Consider the following 18,720-nt stretch of genomic DNA (forward strand, 5'->3'; position numbering starts at 1 on the left):
GAGCAGCATAAGCCATGAATATCCTTATGGCTTCTAACCTAGCAACTGGAGCAAATGTTTCATCATAGTCAATTCCCTCCTGTTGAGAATATCCTTTTGCAACCAGCCTTGCCTTGTTCCTTACAATTATGCCATCACTGTCAGTTTTGTTTCTGAATACCCACTTTGTACCAACAACCGATCTATTCTTGGGTCTTGGCACTAAGGTCCAGACTTTGTTTCTTTCAAATTCATTCAACTCTTCCTGCATTGCTTGCACCCAATCAGCATCTTGAAGAGCTTCTTCCACTTTCTTTGGCTCAGACTGAGAGAGAAAAGAATTGTAAAGACATTCATTCGAAGTACCTGTTCTAGTTCTGACACCTGCCTCAGGATTTCCAATTATTAAATCAGGTGTATGTGATTTTGTCCACTTCCTTGCAGATGGAAGATTTTCTCTAGAACTGGATGCTCCCCCATGATTCATGCTGTCTTCGGTTTCATTTTCTGATGCTCCCCCTGAAACTATGCTCTCTGAGTTGGATCCTTCAGTATTTAGATTTTCAGTACTGTCAGTACTTGGCTTATCAGAACTTGACGAATCAGAATTTGAAGAGCCAGATGTATGTTCTGATGCTTCTTGAGATGTGATAATATCTTGAGTATGCTCCCCCTGCATTGGTGCATCTTCCTTTGACGTAGTCACCACAGTTTCAATAACATCAGAGTTTAATCCATCAGAATTTACAGTATCAGGACTTAGACTGTCAGGACTTGAGGTATCAGAATATGAATCTTCATTTTCAAATCTCAGCTTATCATGATCAATGCAATCTTCAAGTCCAGTGATCTTCTTGTCATCAAAAGAGACATTGATAGATTCCATGACCACTTTTGTTCTCAAATTATAGACTCTGAAGGCTTTTGTAGAAAGTGGATATCCTACAAAGATTCCCTCATCAGCTTTTAGATCAAACTTGGATAGCTGTTCAGGATGAGTCTTGAGAACAAAACACTTACATCCAAATACATGAAAGTATTTGAGATTTGGCTTTTTGTTCTTCACCATCTCATATGGTGTTTTTCCATGCTTGTTAATGAGTGTTGCATTTTGAGTAAAACAAGCAGTCTGCACAGCTTCAGCCCAGAAATAGGTTGGAAGCTTTGCTTCTTCAAGCATTGTTCGTGCAGCTTCAATTAGAGTTCTATTCTTCCTTTCAACAACTCCATTTTGCTGTGGAGTTCCAGGAGCAGAAAATTCCTGCTTTATTCCATGATTTTTGCAGAACTCTTCCATTATCAAATTCTTGAATTCAGTGCCATTATCACTCCTCAAAATTTTCACAGAATCTTTGATCAATTTATCCAGATGTTTGACATGATCAATCAGGATAGATGCAGTTTCACTTTTTGTGTGCAAGAAATACACCCATGTGTATCTGGTGAACTCATCTACTATGACCAACGCATATTTCTTCTTTGCAATAGACATGACATTCACTGGACCAAATAGATCAACATGAAGTAGATAATAAGGCTCAAGAATTGATGATTCAGTCTTGCTCTTGAACGAAGATTTTCTTTGTTTAGCCTTCTGACATGAGTCACAAAGACCATCAGGAACAAACACTGATTTTGGCAGTCCTCTCACAAGATCTTTCTTGATCAGTTCATTTATCTTGTTGAAGTTTAAATGAAAGAGTTTCTTGTGCCAATTCCAGCTTTCTTCAGTTGAGGCTCTACTCACTAAACAGATTGCAGAACCATCAGAACTTGTTGAAAGCTTAGCTTCATAAATGTTACCACGCCTGAATCCCTTCAGAACAATTTTTCCTTTAGATTTACTAACTATTTCACAATGTTCTGTAAAGAAATCAACATGATAACCTCTGTCACAGATTTGACTTATACTCAGTAAGTTGTGTTTAAGTCCTGAGACCAGAGCTACATCTTTAATAATGACATTCCCAAGATTGATATTGCCATATCCCAAAGTTTTTCCAATGTTGCCATCTCCATAAGAAACACTTGGGCCAGCTTTCTCCACAAAGTCTGATAGCAGGGCCTTATTTCCAGTCATATGTCCTGAACATCCACTGTCCAGAACTAAAATATTTTTCCTGTTGCCCTGCAATCAAAAAGACCACTAATTATTAGTTTTAAGGACCCAGACTTGCTTGGATCCTTTGGCCTTTTTAGGTTTGTTAACATTTGCAGCGGATTTAACATCAGATTTTATGTTAACAGTTTTCTTATCAGAACTTATACTAGAAGGAACAACAGAAACTTTCTTTAAAGAAGGTTTTATTTGATAATAATCATAGTACAAACTATGATATTCCTTACAAGTATAAATGGAATGCCATAAACTACCACAATGAAAACAAGGATTTTGTGGTTTGTATCTAACAGACTGACTCTTAACTCCTGACTTTGTAGATAAGGAGTTAATATTCTTATTCTTCCTGCAAAAAGAAGCCAGATGGTTAGAACTTCCACAGTTATGACATGCTTTCCTAGGAGCATCAGGAACAGATTTATAGTTATTGTTTTTATTCACACCTTCCTTTCCATTCCTGTTTTTCCTAGGTGATTTTACCTTGTTTGCATTCTTAACATCTTTCAGCTTATGCTTAAGCTGCTTCTTTGTCATTAAGCCTATGTTAACTTCAGCTGTCTTTTCCTGTTTTAGTTTGTCAGAAGCTAATTCCTTTTTAACTTCTGATTTCTCATTTTCGGATTTTTCAGTTACAAACTTAACAGGTTTTAACTTCGGCTTTTGCTTATCAACAGGCTTAATTTCTACAGTTCCTTTTTTATTTTCTCCATAGCCTAAGCCCTCTTTCCAGTTTCCACTGCTTAGCAAATTTTGAGTTGTTTTGCCAGAGTTAGTCCAAGTTCTGATAATCTCTCTCCTTTTCTAACTCAGTTTTTAGAGATTCATTCATTTTTAGCACTTCATCCCTAACATAAAAAGCATCATCTCTATCCTGCTGAGTTTGATGAAACATGACTAACTCTTTTTCTAAGAAATCATTTCTTTTCCTAAAAGCAAGATTTTCAGAAGTTAATCTTTCACATGTTAAAGTTTGATCTCTATAACTAACAAACATGGTTTTAAGATATCTTCTCAACTCATTAATATCATCAGTATGAAAAGCATAAGTAGTCTGAGGTACCTTTGTTTCAGCAGCTTCAGAACTGCTCTCAGAACTTGATTTATCAGCATTTGCCATCAATGCATAGTTCTCCTCACTTTCAGAGTCTGAGGTGTCTGTCCAGCTTTTCTGCTTTGTGACAAGAGCTTTGCCTTTGTCATTCTTGGTCTTCTTGCAATCAGGAGATATGTGACCTTTCTCACCACAATTATAACATTTAACATTAGCGTAATCTCCTCTGTCAGACTTTCCTCCTCTTCCTTCAGATCTTCTGAAATTCTTCTTATCAGAACTTATGCCTTTCCTGGAAAACTTCTTTCCCTTCCTGAACTTCCTGTATGCAATCTTTGTGATTCCTTTCACCATAAGAGCACACAGCTTCATCATCTCCTCATCAGCATCAGTTTCAGGCAAGCTTTCAGAATCTGAGTCATCATCACTCTCAGAACTTGATGACTCAGTATCAGATTTTATGATAAGAGCTTTACCCTTATCTTTCTTTGAGGAAGGTGGTTTGGGGGATTCCTCTTCAACCTTGAGAGCAACTGTCCTTGACTTTCCTCCTTTCCTCTTGCTTCTTTGTTCCATCTCAAGTTCATGAGTCTTGAGCATTCCATAGATTTCATCAAGAGTTGTTTCATCAAGATTGTAGTTGTCTCTTATTGTTGTTGCCTTCAAATCCCAACATTCAGGAAGAGCTAACAGGAATTTGAGGTTTGTATCTTCAAGATCATACTCCTTATTTACTAATGACAAGTCATTCAAGAGTTTGACAAATCTATCATATACATCAGTCAATGACTCATTAGTCCTAGAGTCAAAGTGTCCATACTCTTGAGTGAGTATTGTCTTCCTGTTCTTCTTAACTGTTTCAGTTCCTTGACACCTTGTCTCCAGTGCATCCCATATCTCCTTAGCAGTCTTGCAGTTGATTACCCTGTTTGACATTACATTATCAATGGCACTATGCAATAAGTGACGTACCTTGGCATCCTTAGCAATAGATGCTATATCTTCAGCAGTGTAATCATTCTTTTCCTTTGGTACGGTCATTGCTGCTTCACCTGCAACTACAACAGCGAGCTTGGTAGGTTTGTGAGGCCCTTCCTTGATTCTATCAAGGTATTCTGGATCTGTTGCTTCCAGAAACATGGTCATCCTTACCTTCCATATGGGATATTCAGATGGTCTCAATATGGGAACTCTGATAGTCTCATATCGACTCTGAGTTGATGTCTTTGATGATTCCTCAGTTTTGGTAGGCTTAGTTGGAGTTTCTGTGTCAGACATGATTGTGTTTGGATCTTTAACTGTATGTGTGTTAACAGATAGCTCTGATACCACTTGTTAGGTCACACTTTCACTGTAGAGGGGGTGAATACAGTGTTTATTACAATCAAAACAAACTTCAAGAACTTATGTAACAGAAAACAAACTTTATTTAAACAATAAACTCTGTTACAATCTGGAACTGTTATCTCTCAGTGATGAACAAAATATCACGAGAGCTGCTAGGGTTATAATAAATAATATTCTCGATAATGATAACACTTATAGTGTAAACCCTATGTCTGTGTTTATATACTACACAGTTACAAGATAATCGCTAATTGATATGGAATATAATTCTGCTTCCTAAAATATATCAATCAGATATCTTCTATTCCAAGTATTCCATTCTTCACGGAATTCCTTCTTCATGCATATCTCTTCTTATGTTTATCTTGATCTTCTTAACTTTAATCAGCTACTGTCCTTATCTGATCGTCCTTCAGCACTTAAGTTCTGATATCTATCTCCTGATAACATAAGTACTGATATCCCTTAAGTTCTGACTTCCAGTATAAGTACTGATCAGTTAAGTACTGATTTGTTCTGTTCAAATAAGATCTGAAATCTAAACATAAAACATATTAGCCATGACATTATCAAATATATCTAACATAGTAAACGCCAACTTTCGTTATACGAATACCCTACTACCAGACATCCACAAAAGAGATAGAAGCTGAATAAACACCAATTATATAGAGACCCTATATGTCTATATAATTTGACAACATAAAGGTTTAATGAACAAGTTATCTACCGTGATTACATAGGGCAAGTAAGATGGTTAAAATTACCTACGAATCATGCATAACAAATACATGAACCTATGCTAGCATGACAAGTTCTAAACCTCTAAATCCACTATCGCTTCATTAGAGATTAACACACTATCTTATAAGTTCGCGACGCTCATAAGACGAATAAGCACAACTGATACTAAGATATCATACAATCACCACACACTAAGGTATCAAAATATATTAACTATTGAAATCCATAAGTAAATCCGCTAGAACCCCACGATAACGATTAGCCCACAACCGAACTCATCATCACTGTGGGTTCCGATGAAAGCATGGTATAATAACTAGGTCTTTATTAAACGAATAATAAACAAAGTACGTAATCCAGAGTATTAGGTTCAACAAAACAAGAAACGAGCATCCAAGATTACAACTTAAAACAAAGAATCACAAGAATAAACTAGATCTTCTTCGCCTTGGTTGTATTTGTGTTATAGGTCTTCTCAATGTCTTCTCCTTAAGCTCTGTTATGAAAAACGTCTTTAAGTTGTCTTTAAATAGCAGACCAATTAATCCAGAAGCCCAGAAAACAGTCTTCTAATTGAAACAGGATTCTGAAATCCCGAAACAGCGCGGGCGCGCGCTTCATCAGCGCGGGCACATTGTCCTTCTGCATCTTCGGCGCGGGCGCGCTGACCTTCTGGAAAAAATTAATCTGCCTTTTTTATTTTGCTGGTTCTTGATGGCTTTCCACGAGCAATCTTCACGACACCTTCCTAACACCATTTTAGCATCAGAACAATGCTAAATCACCTTGATCCCGTATATATGCCTGAAATGCAAAATACTACCAAAATACATCAAAAACACAAATAACTTGAGTATAAAACATCAAACCAAGCCTTTATATGCATTCTAAGTGGACATAAATGCCACTTAACACACCCCCAAACTTGAACCGATACTTGTCCTCAAGCATAAACAGACTCAAAGAACAAGAAATAAAAATGCATGAATGCAACGATCCCCTCAGAATAACTAAACCAACCAATGAGCAACATCTCAACACATGCAGTTATTCGCACAAAGATCAATCAAATCCAACAATTCAACTTACAAGCCAGAAACGTGCGTGTGTGCAGATGCTTTAAAGATATACTATCGCAACTAGATCAATAATTATGACTCACTACTTATCAAGACAATCACAAGGTTATAAATAGAATAAAAGCTAAACAAAAAATGACTAACAACACTTCAATTTTTTATAACAGAGTTATTATATGGATTCATGCTTTTATTCATAACACATAAATATAATATAGAAGTGATGATGTCAAAGATTACAGAAGATAACAATATCATTAGTGTCCCTGATCAAAGTGTGAAGCAAATCCAAATGGACATCTGATCTAAGGAGAATAATGAACTGTTACTTTTCATAATCTGTTAAGCTTGGGGTTAGTCTTGTTAGCAGACATGAATATGTGCTAAGCAATATTCTCATCAATTGGTGGAGATTGTTGTGCAAGACATGCCTGTATCTCAACAAGACTAAGATAATTTGTCAACCCTAAGTAAGTTGTATTGTTATCTTAATTTGTATTTTGTACTTGTAACATTTAAAGTCTGTAAAAATGCAAAGGAGCAGACTGGAGTCTTTTTCCTGAAATAGTATCAAGCCTAAGGATTCTATCTGGAAGAAGATCAAGATGATCATACCTTAGAAGAATTTTGAAAAAGCTTGGAGTTGAATAAATCTGTTTGGATAAAAATACTCTAAGTCAAGATCTCTACAAGTCACAAATTTAATGTTATAGAGAAGTCATTCGAGAACTCCAGAATGGCTTATAGAGAACTCAGAAAGCTTATAGAAAACTCAGAAATATCGACAAGCTAAATTGAAGACATGAAGATTGGAGATATCGACAAGTCAGTTTTTCACTAGAGAACTCAGAGATATCGATAAGTCAAAATTCACTAGAGAACTCAGAGATATCGATAAGTTAAAATTCACTAGAGAACTCTGAGATATCGACAAGTTAAATTTTACTAGAGAACTCTGAGATATCGATAAGTCAAGAAGCCACTAAAGAATTGTGAGTTATCGATAAGTCAAAGTGAAGATGTGAAGACTAGAGATCTCGACAAGCCTAAATTCTCTAATAGAGAACTAAAGACCTCTACAAGCCAAACTAAATATATAGAGTACTAGAGATCTCGATAAGCCAATATACTTATCAAGATGTCAAGTTTTCTATAGACCTAAATTGGAGATCTCGAGGTAAAATCTCAAAGTACAAAGTTACATATCAGTTCAATATTCAAGATTAACAATCAACAAACAATCCAAACAGCTGGATTGACAAGTCTACAAAAAGCAGCTTTAAGAATGTGCAAGATCAATGGTGAAGATTAACTGACAAAGGAAGATCAAAGTGAACACAGGGTGCTAAGGATATTGTTAGGGCGAAATCACGCACTAATATTCACGCAAGTATACGCGTTCGCAAGTAATATAGAATACTTTCTAGTTCGTTCCCTCAGAGACTCAGACTAAGTTATTGTCTAATTAAACTCACTCACCAATGTATGATTACTTCTCAATGTTAAGATAACACTTAAAATTGTTGATTAAATATTAACTATACTTACTTAACCACTTAACTAACACTTCAATTTATCAATAATAAAACACTCATGAGATCACAACTTCATTATTACTTCCTTCTATAGCCATTGTTATTACCTTTAGCATGTGACAGTGATGATATTAATCGAATAACACGAAACTGATAAAATCCAACTTTCGTTGTACTAATACCATTCTACCAAACATCCACAATTAAGATAGAAGTTGAATAGTCATCAATTATGTTGAGTTCCTATATGTCTACAGAAATTGACAACACAACGATTTAAACACAAGTTATTCCTTTTGATTACATAGGGCAAATAAAACTGTTAGAGTTACCCACTAATCATGCACAACGTACATGAACCTATGCTAGCATGGCAAGTTCTAAATCTCAAGATCCACCGTCGCTTCACAAGAGATTAACACCCTATCTTATATGTTCGCGACGCACATAAGACGAATACGCACAACCAATACTAGATATCATGCAATCATCACATACTAAAGTCTTAAACAATTAACTAAAGAATTCCATAATAAATCCGCTGCAACCCCACGATCACGATTAGCCCATAATAGAACTTATCGCCATCATGGGTTCATATGAAATCATGATAAACGATACAAGAAAATAATAACTAAACTAATTATATTAAAACAGAGTACGTCACAAGAGTAAATAAGTCAAAGCAAGAAAACTAGCATCCAACGTTACAACGAAACAAGGATCACAAGAATATATGCTTCCTCTTCGTTGCGGTGTGCTAAATCGGTCTTCTTCCTTATCTCCTTCGCTTCTTGCAAAACACAATCTAAAACATAATCTCCTCTTAATTCTCTGTGAAAAACGTCTCAAATCTACTTATATAATAGTCCCATAAAACTCAGATTACATAGAAGTTGGAAGCCAAACAGAAGTAGAAGTCTAAAATAATATATCTTTTTCCCCGACCTTGCGCGGCCGCTCAGCATTTCTGCGCGGGCGCGCAAGGCTGCTGCGCGGCCGCTCAGCATTGCTGCGCGGGCGCGCAGGACCCTACTGGAAAATTTCCAGGTTTGCTCCGTTCCTTCACCGTAATCTGCCCGTTCTTTTCCTCTCGCAATGGTGAACACATGCCAAGGCTTATTCTTGATGATTCCTCCTCCGAAATGCAACTAATACCCTGAAATGCATAAACACTAGAAAAACGCATCAAATACACAAAATACTTGTTTTCAAGACACCAATTTAAGCCATTTTAAGACGTTCTAAGTGGTATAAAATGCCACTTATCAGATATGCTAAGCCAGAAATGGAAGATCTACTTTTCTATAAATAGAAATGACAAGTGATAGTTTATAAAAGCTAATAGCATATCTTATTGTACACTGTGTAAACCAGCAGTTAACTGAATTATAAAGTTAACACTTGTCCTTCAGTCAGTTGTAACAAGTTAGATCAAATTTCTTGTAACACTCTCAAGGAGAAGCTAAGCTCTTTATTAACAAAAAGCCTAGAAATTTTGTATCAAAACAGTCTTAATTTTAATATAAAATTAAGTGAGTTTTGAAGATTTGTGTTCTTTATTTTCTGCAAGCTTAATTTCTGCATGAACACATTTTACTACAAGATTTAATTTACTTTGTTCAACCATAAACATTCAAGAAAAGTCCAAAAACAGTAAAACACATTCACCCCCCCCTCTGTGTGTTATTCATTTCTTAACAAGTGGTATCAGAGCAAAATCCGAAAGTAAATATATTCAAGATCTTGGAAGAATGAATACACAGAAAATCAGTAGTATCAAAATTCCTACCTTTGACAAAGCTAACTACACTCTTTGGAAAAAGAAAATGATGTTGTTTATCAGGATGGCCAATCCACTCTACATTCAGATCCTCAAGAATGGGCCCTTCACTCCTATGGTTAGAGTTGAGGAATCTACAGATGGAGACATGGTTATCCCAGCTCATTATGCTCCAAAAGATCCTTCTGAGTATACTGAGCCTGAAAGAGAGAAAGTCTCCTTGGACAGTGGCTTGTAATTAATATTGATTGAGTCACTTGATAATGTAATGTACAACAACATTGTCAACTGTGACACTGCCAAGCAAATATGGGAAAAGATTGAGATACTCTGTGAAGGAACTGAAGAAGTTAGGTCAAACCAGAGAAGGATAGTGATTTCACAGTATAAAGGTTTCATGGTTAAGCCAAAGGAAAGTATTATTGAAGTGTTTGAAAGATTCAACAAGCTGATAAATGACTTGCAGCTCTATGACATATACTATAAAGCTGAAGAAGTGAACCTAAAGTTCTTTCTTACTCTCCCTGATCATTTGGAACAGAAAATCTCAGCAATCAGGGAAGGAAGAGACTTGAGTAGGATAACACTGGAAGTTCTATATGGAATTCTCAAAACATATGAACTTGAAATGATTCAGAGAAAATCATTGAGATCTGGCCAAGGGCATGTTGTAGATGGCTCAAGTGCTTTAATTGTAAATGAAATCCAAACATTTAATGATGAACCAAGATCTCAAACTCCAGTTGCCTCAACAAGTGAGCAAAAAACAAATGATTCACAAGAACAAGTCATTCTGAAATTGGAAGAAGATGAGTTCTACACTCTTGATGAACTGGATGAGCTAGATCAGTGAATGGCTTATTTAGCTAGAAAATTCTCTAACATTAGAGTAAAGAAGCCAAGATTTTTCAAGGGCAAAGGACGGTCTTTCAACAAAGACAGCAGCTGGAAAGGAAAAGGGAAATACAATTCTGAGAGCAAGAATGGCTACTGAAAGAGATATGTCCTAAGTCCAATCATGTATGAGGATTTAGGAATAACTTTTATGTAATCTGTTTTGATTTCATTGATATTAATAAAAGGCTTGTTTTGTTTTTATTGCGGGCTCTATCTATTTAAATGTTTAAATAAGATATACCACAGTTTAGAGTAAAGCTTTTTATGGATTGTGATGAGATCATAATAATGAGACCTAAAAGATGATAACTCTAAACTTAAATAGTTCCTGGTCGTAGGATTACTAACTGGTAATTAATAATCCGCAAAGATCGGTACATACTATGCTTGCTTCATTATGAAGGATGTCTGTTCTCATAGACATTTGTGTGGTGACACTATAGCTAGTATGTAGGTGCTTATTATTGAATAAGTTCACTGAACATGACTCACACAGCTGAACAACATATGGAGTTCACTCACGTGTCAGCAGTTGTTCATATAGTGATAGTTGTACAAGTATCCTTAGACTTGAGGTCATCATAGTCATCTTGTGTACACTGAACTATGTTTTGGTTTAGTTCTTAGTCTCAAGGGACAATTATAAGGGCTCTACTGGGTATAGGAATTTGTACACGAAGATAGTGTATGATCAATAAAGGATCTACCCCTTCCAGTGTAGGAAGAGAATGTAAAATGCTGATCCACTTATGTTAGTTAAGGAATCTCTGGCCAGAGTGAATGAAATTAGAAAGGAGTTTCTAATTTACATTAAATAGAACTAAGCATAGTGAATGGGAAAGCAAGTGATTAAATAAGATAGGCTTGACACAAGTTCCATGCCTTGTATTTAATTGTGACATTGCAGGGTAGAAGGAATTAATTGTACGGTAACTACTCACTGAATAGGTTCTTGGTATTCTAAGCAGTGAATTCGTATTATCCGGATAGTCGCGATATGCTGAGAAGTATCCCTCACGATGTAGAATAAATATGATTAATTAATTAATCATATTTAATGAATTAGAGAATTTATATAAATAATGATAAAATAGTTTTATTATTATTTATTTCTACTACCGGCTTAATATTGAACCTACAAGGTCACACCATAAAAGAGAATGATTTAATGGTGGAGGAATTAATTAATAATGGCTGATAATTATTTATTTATGAAATAAATAATTAATTGGCAAATTTAATAATTGATTAAATAAGATTTAATTGATTATAAATTAATTAAGAAAAGGTTCTTAATATTATTAATTAAGAATTTAATTTTTGGAAATTAAATCAAGTGAGAGAATTATTTCTAAAGAGTTTAGAAAAAGGATTAATAATTAAAAGGTGTTTTAATTATTAGTGAGAATAATAAAGGGTTAATAATAATAATATTTTATGGGAAAATTTTCAACTGAAAATTTTGCTTATAAATATACTATTATAAACCCTATTTTTGCCTCAACCAAAAAGATTTACAAAACTCTAATTCTCTCCATCTCATCCTCCTTCATTACATCGTTTTCTTGGTGGATACCGGTGGAGTGCTTCACACTTGAGGAGCAGCTGCTAAGGATCTCCGTTCATCGTTCTTGGATCGCTATTAAAGACCTCCATCTTTCTATTAACGTAAAGCTTATTAAGGTAAACATACTGAACTACAAATTAAATATTATTTTTCGCATGGATCCTGCGGAGGGTTTCGGTTTTTTTAAGATTAAATTTACGTTTTCGTTGCGTTTATGTGCTAAAAACCCTTCAATGGCATCAGAGCTACTTGCGAAAAGTTTTTAATTCGTTTATGTGTTTAACTGTTTTTGATATATGAGCATGTACGTGTATCACCATGATTTGATGTTGATATAATATGCTTATATATGTATGGTTTTGAATATATGATATTCATGTGAGTTGTATAATCATAAGATGATTATGAAATATGTATATATACTGATATATATATGATTTATGTTTGTTCTAATTATGAGAATCATATTAGATACGGATTCTGAATTGGCTGCTGCACATTTGCTGAAATCTGGGTCTGGTGTCCGATTTACGCAAACTAATCTCCTATTCCATAAGTAAACGAGCGTCTGAACAAAACTGATAGCTAAAGCTATCAACGACTCGTCTGTAAGGCGTTTGACATCGTTTACTACCCGTAAACAGTGATTCTTGTTTTTCTGATTTGATTCTGATTTGATTCTGATTTTTGTCATATTTTCTTTTTATGATTAGATCATGGATAATATGATATGTTAAGATCAGATTATGTGTTTTAACATGCTTTTATGTGTTGTATGAGCATGGTGGATGGTTATGGCCTTTCGACCTTAGAGTAATGTTTTTAGTTTTGGTTTTAAATACGACTTGCATGTCGTCAATCTATGTAATCATAAATCTCGAATGTAACTCGAGTTATTCTTGTAAGTTCATTAGATTAGTTTTACTTTCAATCATGTAATGTAATTGAAGACTCAAGAAGGTTATCCAATGGAGGTGATACAAAGAAGAAGACGAGGCTTACAAGAAGTCTAAACAAAGAAGAAGACTTATGTAATAAGTAGTTGTATTTATTTCCATCACCATATTAGATTGACCTTGATCTTTATCATGAGCTTGATAAAGATCACATAGGATGGGGCCATAACCAAACACATTTACTTTATTACACTTTACATTTACTTGTTTATTTAATTTTATATATGAGATATATGCCTATATTTACCATGCGATGATAGATTTAGGTGAACTTAAATCAATATAAGGCGTGCTCTAGAAAATCTAGAATAGGAATCGTTTCTTGCCTTAACTATAAATATTATGAATACGATCATGAGATTCTTGTGTTTATGAAACACGTAATTGATTATGAATTTTCAATATTGAAAGAAAGGATGATTCTGTCAACAACAGATTTCTATCTGTAAGAAAGGGTTATTAAGTGACGCCTCTTGACAATGCTCCACCCGATCTGGGAATCATCTGATTATCGATTATTGATTTGAAATATTTAATTTAAAAGGAAGAATCTCTTTATAATATGATTATGATTGTAACGTAATATAATCCCTCTAAAATAAATAATATCAAGTAGTAATTGGCCAATGACACAACGGGCTTGTGTCGGTCATAGCCTTCCAACATGGTAGAAAGTGGTTCTTATTTTTAAATCATTGTCGTTTCGTGCTACAACCGAGGGCTTTGATTTCGAAATAAGAAATACTTGTCTATTACATAGGGATGTGTACATTGAATTAGAATCTAAAGGTCGGTACGTGCTACAGCCGTGGGCCGTTGGAGACTGATTCAATTGTACGAAATGTTGGGTTAGACTGGACTTAGAATATTGAGTTTGTTGTGCCACAACCGTGACTCAATTATTCAAGAGGCTAAACTTATATTAGGGAATAACATAAGATGTAATTGACAAGAGTTGTCTGCCTATTGAACATCACATGACGTTTCGTGCCACAGCCGAGGTTGTGTGATGGAATGTAGGATCCCTATTCCCACTAGAATTATGAATGCTTAATTTTCACTTAGGGGGTTGAAAAAAATTAGATAAACTAGTGGGAGACCCTTATGAATAAAGACCCGATTCATATAGTGTTTTGAAATGAAATTGAATATTTGCTAAGTGTTGTTATGTGTTTATCATTTATAAATTTACTATATTCGTCATGTCTTCTGCACTATCACTCCAGAGCATACTAGATGCTCACAAGTTTACTGGTCCTAATTTAGCTGTTTGTTTTCACTGTAACAAGTTGGGGCACTAGAAGAGGAACTGCAAGATTTGCCTTGCAGAATTGAAGAAGAAGAAGGGTAGTAAGACTACCGCTTCTGATTCAGGCATGTTCATGATCGAAGTTAATATGTTACTAGGTCAAATTTCTACTTGGGTATTAGATACCGCCTGTGGTTCTCATATTTGCAATTCGTTGCAAGGACTAAAGGGAAGTAGGACTCTTGAAAAAGATGAGGTGATTCTACGTATGGGCAATGGAGCAAGGGTTGCGACCATATCTGTAGGATCATTTAGTTTACATATGCCTACGGGCAAGACTATTATTTTGAATAATTGTTATTACGTTCCCTCTATTGTGAGGAATATTGTTTCTATTCCTATGTTGGATGTGGATGGTTTTTCATTTATTATTAAGAATAATGAATGTTCTATCCTTAGAGATAATGTTCTTTTTGGACGTGGCATTTTAAATAATGGTCTGTATGTATGTGACGTAGAGCATGATTTACTTCAGATTGAACAAAATAATAAAGGAAAATGAGATGATGAAAATCTGACCTATTTATGACACTGTAGGCTAGGTCATATTAGTGAAAATAGACTGCAGACATTGCATAAGGAAGGGTTACTTGACCCCTTTGATTTTGAATCATATCCTACATGCGAGTCTTGTCTATTGGGTAAAATGACCAAATCTCCATTTAGTGGACATGGAGAGAGGGCTACAAATTTGTTATGATTGGTACACAGAGATGTATGTGGACCAATGTCTACGCAAGCCATGGGTGGATTTTCGTACTTCATTACTTTCATAGATGATATATCTAGATTCGGATATGTGTATTTGATGAAACACAAGTCTAAAGCCTTTGAAAAGTTCAAAGAATATAAACATGAAGTGGAGAAATAAACCAAACACGGTATTATAACTCTTCAATCAGATCGAGGTGGTGAATACTTGAATGGAGAGTTTCTAGATTATCTCAAAGAAAATGGTATAGTCTCCCAGTGGACTCCTCCATATACTCCACAGTTAAATGGGGTATCTGAAAGGAGAAATCGAACTTTGTTAGACCTGGTTCGGTCCATGATGAGCTATGCGAATCTTCCAGTATTCCTATGGGGTTATGCATTGGAAACCTCAGAATATTTACTGAATAAGGTGCCTTCCAAATCTATTCCTCAAACACCATATGAGATATGGAAAGAAAGGAAACCGAGTCTTAAACACGTTAAGATTTGGGGATGTCCAGCTTATGTCAAGAAAGTTGACCCATATAAGCTGGAATCTCGATCCGTAAAATGTAATTTTGTGGGATATCCTAAAGAGACTTTGGGGTATTACTTTTACACCGATCATCGGGTGTTTGTCTCCAGACATGCTACTTTCTTGGAAAAGGAGTTTATCCTTGAAGGAAACAGTGGGAGCAAAATTGAACTTGATGAAGTTCAAGAAGCACAAACTACTACGGATCAAGTGGAAACACCTGTTCAGATTGCTCTATTTTTTTTCCTTATCGGTCAGAAAAGATAAAAATATTTCAGGATAGCAAACATTCTTTAGAATTTCTCTTAGATTCGAACCCATAGCCGATGATAGAACTAGAATAGATATTTTTTGTTACCTACTCACACGAGCCCATATCCTTGCTTTTCTATCAATCTCTAATTCTAATCTTCCTCCCCAATCCGATATTATGGTGCCGGTATACACCGAAATTCTATTATGATCTAATTCTGACCGATAATAAATACCGGGACTTTGCAATATTTGATTGATCACAATTCTATATATTCCATTTACTATAGAAGTTCCCAGAGAATTCATTAGAGGAATGTTTCCAATAAAAATAGTTTGTTCTTACATATCCCTACTGGTTTTCCAAATGAGTCCCGCGGATATATTTAGAACTTAGCTTCTTTCTTGAGAGAGAACACACTTTTTTTAATCTGATTGTTCTCCTTAACTTAACTAGAGGACCAATGTTAACTTTATAACTCAGTTAACTGCTGGTTTACACAGTGGATAATAAAAATGCTATTATCTTTTCTAAACTGTCACTTGTCATTTCTATTTATAGAAAAGCAAATCTTCCATTTCTGGCTTAGCATATCTTTAGCTTCCCGTGATTACTTTAATCTCCTCTGTCAGTTAATCTTTGTCATTGATCTTGCACATCTCTCAAGCTGCTTTTTGTAGACTTGTCAATCCAGCTGTGTGAATTGTTTGTTGATTTGCAACCTCTGCAATTCTGTACTTAGAGAAATTTCTTCACTTCGAGATCTCCAATTAAGTCGTAGAGAACTCGACATCTCGATAGGCATGTTGGCTTGTCGATATCTCTGAAACTTCATTGTTGCCTAGACTTATCGACAACTCTGAGTTCTCTAGTGAATTTTGGTTTATCGATAACTCAGAGTTCTCTAATGGACTTTGGCTTATCGATAACTCAGAGTTCTCTAATGGACTTTGGCTTATCACAAATTCATGCCTGTTAACAAGACTAACCCCAAGTTAAAGAATGAAAATAAAATGATACAAAAGCTGATACAATACTTGTACATTGGACAGTTTACAATAATTAAGTAAAGACTGAGTTGTCTGATTCTTTCTCAATTATTTTCTTAATTTGCACAAGTATTTCCAATTCTTCTAGAATGGCGGTGTCAGCTAGAGCCTCTATTAGTTTCAGCAAATCTGGCTTAGGATATCTAGCTAACATCCCTATCCTATAACTTGACAAAGAGCCAGCTTTTATATTCAGAAATCTTCCATCCTTTGATATTGTGCTCTTGCCTGATGTTGATGATATTATTACCTCCAGTAATCTTTGACATTCTTCTGAGGCATAATTCTTTAACATCATCTATTATATATTACAATCTCCCCTAACTTGTTCATTATGAAATTATGCACAAGTTCTGATTGATGATGTCAAAAACTTTAACTAAATGCAGAAACGAAAACCAGTCTTCCCATCAGGTCTTCTTTTGTTGAGTTGCATTTAGATTTATTCAACATCCATTAGCTGTTTTGGTATTTAGATATATTCTCCCCCTTTTCGACATTATCTCCAGGAAGAAAAATCCAGCTAAATGCACATTGTTCAAGCTGTTGTCATTGTCCATTTGGAACATTGTCTACAGCTTCAAGCTTCATTGGGATTCATGGTGATAAGTTTTAAACAATAGCAGTTTCACTTAGATCTGCAGAAAAATATGTTAGTGATAAAAATCCTAAGCTCTCTGTTCTTTTGAATAAGTGGTCTCACCAATTCTCACTGCACTAGTCTCATGACTTTTGAGAGTCAGAGTTCCCTCACAAGGATTACTAAATCCATACATTCATCTACCTCTCCTTTTGCCGGGAAGGATCCTGCCTCTCTTATTCTTTGTTTTTCACTCAATCTTTTCTCTTATTCTCACATGAAAGGCTCAAATGTTGTTTGACATATAGAAATAAGAGGTGGCTGAGAGGAGGTAATCTGTGATCATATGATTAGAGGAAAACCATATAGGGGTAATCATATTCATTTCACCAGAAAAAAATGCATAAGCATCTATGACCGGGGTCACAATTTGACTCACAGATTGCTCTGTGGTTGTGACAGTGTGTTATCCTCCAATTGTAGTGAGAACCTCCATTGGAATTGGAGAGGATTTGACTGGGTTATTGTCATGTACACCAGCCTCAAACCTTTGTGCACCTTGCAGAGCACTGTCACATAAATGTGATAAGATTGCCCTTTTTAAGACATTGTCATAGGCAATTGTTCTTCTAGCTTTGACTGCTGAGACAGCTTCTGCTAGAGTTATGAGGCGAGTTGTTCCTTCTTGAGGAACCTCTAATTGAATTAGAGAGGATTTAGATAGCTCCCCCTCAGGAGTACTACCCTCAAACCTTTCAATCTAAGAAGACTGTTTGTGCACATGAAGGTGCATAAGTGATATTCATGAAAAGCTTGATAAATTTCCATGTTTATGATGCCAGTTCCTTTTTCTCAAACAATCAGAACAACTGAAGAACATTTTGGGGATTTTGTCCTTTTGTAAAACAGGTTCCTTTTGAGAGTTACCTGAGTGGGATTGTGTTTGAGTTTGTGTTTGTGTTGTTGTTGTTGTTCCATATTTAATGAAAGTTCTGATTCTTGTCTGAAAGTTCTAGTTTGTGTTTGAAATGTTTTAGCTGCAGTTTAACACAAATACCTGTTGATTGAAACTTGAATCTCCTGTTATTGTATGAGTGGATTGTGTTGAACCTGTAATGCATTGAACATATTTATCTGTATTGATTAGGCATAACCATTGAGACATGCAGTTGCAAGTATATTGATTAGGCATAACAATTGAGACATGCAGTTGCAAGCATTATGACATGAAAATTGATAATCAA

Source organism: Apium graveolens, chromosome 10 (genome assembly GCF_009905375.1).
Source record: "Apium graveolens cultivar Ventura chromosome 10, ASM990537v1, whole genome shotgun sequence".
Taxonomy (NCBI): Eukaryota; Viridiplantae; Streptophyta; class Magnoliopsida; order Apiales; family Apiaceae; genus Apium; species Apium graveolens.